The sequence below is a fragment of the Mustela nigripes genome, chromosome X, assembly GCF_022355385.1.
Source record: "Mustela nigripes isolate SB6536 chromosome X, MUSNIG.SB6536, whole genome shotgun sequence".
Taxonomy (NCBI): domain Eukaryota; kingdom Metazoa; phylum Chordata; class Mammalia; order Carnivora; family Mustelidae; genus Mustela; species Mustela nigripes.
The window spans coordinates 84,651,805-84,656,156 of record NC_081575.1 but is presented as its reverse complement, the minus strand read 5'-3'; the positions used below and the strand labels follow the sequence as shown (position 1 = coordinate 84,656,156).

The 4,352-nt window shown below is 39.4% G+C and overlaps 1 pseudogene; it reads left to right on the top strand.

The window, feature by feature from the left end:
- The first annotated feature begins 3,513 nt into the window (after positions 1-3,513).
- LOC132007459 (glutathione S-transferase Mu 1-like) lies at positions 3,514-4,024 on the top strand (annotated as a pseudogene).
- Positions 4,025-4,352: the final 328 nt, after the last annotated feature.

Below are 4,352 nucleotides of genomic sequence, written 5' to 3'. Positions count from 1 at the left end.
GAAACAAGATGGGATTGAGAGGGAGACAAACCATAAGTGACTCTTAACAAAACAAAACAAAAAAACTGAGGGTTGCTGGGGGGAGGGGGTTTGGGAGAAGGGGGTGGGATTATGTACATTGGGGAGGGTATGTGCTTGGGTGAGTGCTGTGAAGTGTGTAAACCTGGTGATTCACAGACCTGTACCCCTGGGGGTAAAAATATATGTTTATAAAAAATAAAATTTAATAAAAAAAAAAGAAAAAAAGAAAACCAAGAAAGACTGTCATCTCTGAAAATAAGAAAATGAAACAGACATACAATGTAGTAGGTATTGGACTTGTTGAGCTTCATTTTGAGAAGTAGAAAAAGACATCCAGGATTTTAGTGTCTGTGAGGTATAAATTTCTTCCCGTATGGTTAAGTAAATTGGTAGTAAGTTCAGTGTTGTCCACACATCTCTTTATTTAGACTTTGTGTTTTTTTTTAAATATTTTATTTATTTATTTGAGAGAGAGGGACTAACCATAAACTGGGGAGGAATAGAGGGAGAGGGAGAAGCAAACTCCCTGCTGAGCAGTGAGCTGGATGTGGGGCTCAATCTCAGGACCCCTGGGATCATGACCTGAGCCAAAGGCAGACACTTAACCATCTAAATCACCCAGATGCCTCTTTATTTTGACTTTGATCTTTATGGTGGTTTAGCTGGATAGAGTGATTTTCTCTCAAGTCCCCATTACCTTCCCTTATCTTTTGGATTAGGGGTATGATGTCAGTCTGTCTCTAATCTGCCAATTTCCTCCTACATATGATGTTAAAATATTCTTTTAGTTTTTGATACACAGAAGTTTCACTATGATGTGTCTGTATGTGATTTTTTTATTTATTTTTATTTATCCAGTTTGAGATTCAGTATGATTCTCAATGTCATTATTTTTTCAAATATCATTTCTCTTCCATGCCTTGCAGTTCTCTTCTAGAACTTCTATTAGACATGTAGTAAATGTGTTTGTTCTAGTTTTGAGGTCTCTTAATTGTGCTTTTGTGTATTTTCTTTTCTTTTCATTTGTACTCCATTTTGGGTAATTTTTCTATACCACCCTTCAAGTCCAATTCTGTATAGTGTGTTTTTTAACATGTTCATTTAATTGGTAATTTCAAAAACTACATATTATTTCTGAAAATTTTATTCTGCTGATTTTGAAATCTTTGGTTTCTTGATAATAGTGTTTTCCTCCTCATGATTTTCAATTTCTTATTTTATCTCTTAAACCAATTTAATATTCTTAGTTTAATATAATTCCATTATATGAAGTTCAAGAGAATAATAGTCTTCATGTTTTTTAATTTTAATTTTCATTCATGGTGGCTGGTTTTATATATTGATTGTATATACATATTTTTTTATTGTAAGATCTTGCTTAGTGGAAGGGGAGGGAATATTTATGTGTGGAAACCCTATGTGGCCCAACTGGAGGATGGGTCCCTTCAGTGGAGTCTTGCATTTTCTCTTCTAGGCCTCTTGAAGTATAATCAATTTCAGGTCATTTTTCCACTTTTATACTGATTTCTCAGGAGTTTCTTGTATCAGTCAGTGCATTAGTCAGGATAAGATGGAGTATCTTATTTATTAGTATCGTATATCACTAAATGGGATCTGATCATCAGATTTCCAATATGTGTGTGTATGGGTTTCTCCACAGCACCAAGCAATTCTCCAGACACCAGCTGGGTGTCCTACAATGCAGCTATGACACTATCTACCTGGAGATAGTACCAGATATCACAGATTAAATGTTTAGTCCCTCAAGACTGCCCTTTCCCCCCACCACACCCACACTTCGGGTACCCGTCACAAGTGCAGATTATCACTTGCACTTCTGACCAACTGGTTATGAGTCAGAAGTTCCCACAACTCCCTCCTTGGGTTTGACAAATTTGCTTCAGTGGTTCACAGAACTCTGGAAACCCATTTATTCACTAGATTACTGTTTAATTATAAAAGAACGTAACTCAGGAACAGGCAGGCAGAGGAGATGCATTGGGCAAGGTATGGGGAAATGATGCAGAGCTTCCATGCCCTCTCTGGGCCCACCATTCTCCCCACATCTCCATGTGGTCACCAATCTGTTTTCCAAATCCTGTCTTTTGGGGTTTTTATGGAGGCCTTGTTGCATAGGTACGGTTGATTAAATCATTGGCCATTAGTGATTGAACTCAATCTTTAGACCCTCTCCCCACCTCAGAAATCAAGAAGAAGGGATTGAAATTTCCAGTCCTCTAATCATATGGCTGGTTCTACTGGTGACCAGCTTCATCATTAGGTGCCTTCCAAAGGTTACCTCATTAACATAATAAAAGATATCTTTATTGCTCTGGTCACAGGAAATTCCAAGCATTTTAGGAGCTCTGTGCCAGAGTCCAGGATGAAGACCAAATAGATATTTCTTATTATAACTCTAGTATCCCATTAGTATATTTTCTGATAATGAATTATCATTGCATTTCTATGATAAAACCTACTGGGTTGTATTTCTTGGATAAATCCTAGGTGTTTTAATTTTTATTTTGCTTTGTCTTCAGTATACTGCTCGATTTTACTTCATGAGATGTCTAGGATTTCCTTTTCTTATATTTTCCTTCATAAATGTGTGTGTGTGTGTGTGTGTGTGTGTGTGTGTGTGTGTGTAGGGAGAGAGCAGGCAAGCAATTAATTCAGTCCTGAAATTTCTGTGGCTTCAGACAAAAAACGTTTGTTTCTGGCTCATACAAAATCTGCTTCAAGCTGGGCATCTCCTCAGAGCAGCTCTCCCTAAGCAGGGATTTAGGCGGATCCAGGCTCCTTTCCATTTTATGCTGTTGTTATTGCTTCTAGGTCTCTACAGCAGGAGATGAAAGACCTCAAAGATGGAAGGGACTTTTGACTTCCTCGGCCCAGAAGTGACCATGGACAAAAGCTAGTCACATGGCCCCCACACTGCAAGGGGATGGGGAAGTACAGTCTTTTAGTTGCTTAGGAAGGAAAGGAAGGAAAACTAAGTATTGGAAAAATAAGTAATGTCTGCCACACAGGTAGTGTAAATTTGTACCCTATGAGGGTAGCCTGTAGTTTTAAATTCTCAAGGGAGACTTTTTTTTTTCACCCAAATCCCAGATCCAGACATTGACCTTTGCTGGGGGATTTATAGCCTGTCTATACCTCTGAACAGAGTACACAGTTTTAGCAGCCTATGTTTTATTCAGGAATCTTAATTCCATCCATTGGCCTCACAAGTGGCCAAAATCTTGGTGTTTGTCCAAGTGGTTAAAATATGCAAGTCTTTTATTTACTGATATAGCTAATGCCCTTACAGTAGCCAAAGCACTAGTGTCTATATATTTAGTAGGTCTTCTTTTAATTTTTGACTCTTGGGGATTTCTTCTTTCCTAAATCTTTTTATTTTGATATAATTTCTAGGCTAAAGAAAAAGTATAAGGTTGAAGCTCCAGCCCAGCTCCACTAAGGCTATTCCCCGAGTCCACAGAAAGCTGAAGTATGGCCCTGACTTTGGCTTACTGGGATATCTATGGGCTGGCTTATTCAATCCACCTGCTTCTGAAACACACAGACTCAAAACTGTGAGGACAAGAAACGTGTGATGGAGGATGCCCCAACTCTGACTGAAGTCAGTGGCTGACTGAAACATTCAAGTTGAGCATGGACTTTCTCAAACTGCCCTACTTAATTGATAAAACTCATGAGATCACCCAGAGCCATGTCTTCCTTCACTGCATTGCTCACAAACACAACCTATGAGGGAAAACAGAAGAGAAGATTTGTGTGGACATTTTGAAGAACTAGGTTACAAACACCTCCAATCAAACTTGTCTTAGAGAAATGGAAGCGTGAGTGCTTGGAGGGTCTCCCTAAAAAGATGAAGCTCTTCTCACAGCTTCTAGAGAAGAGACCACAATTTTCAGGGGACAAAATCACCTTTGCAGATTTCCTTGCTTACGGCATCCTTGACACGCACCATATATTTAAGCCCAAGTGCCGGGATGCATGAAACAGGAAAGATTTCGTCATTCTCTGGCCTGAAGAAAACCTCTGTCTGTATAAGGCCCAGCTGCCTCCTCCCAGGCCCTATGTTCAGAATGATTGCCATGTACAGCAACAATCAGGGACCTGTTAAACCAGGAGAGAGGAGTGAGGAGCTAGCAATGCAGCAGTACTGGTATGCTGAGTCCCTGGAGAAAAGATGGACCTCCCTGCATTCCAGAATCACCCATCTTGTTCCTCTCTCCTAATTTTCTTTCCCTTCTTTCTCACCTCAGGGCTTACTAGGCCCTTTTTCTTCCCAATCTCTGTTCATGTAGGTCCTTTAAACCTTTACA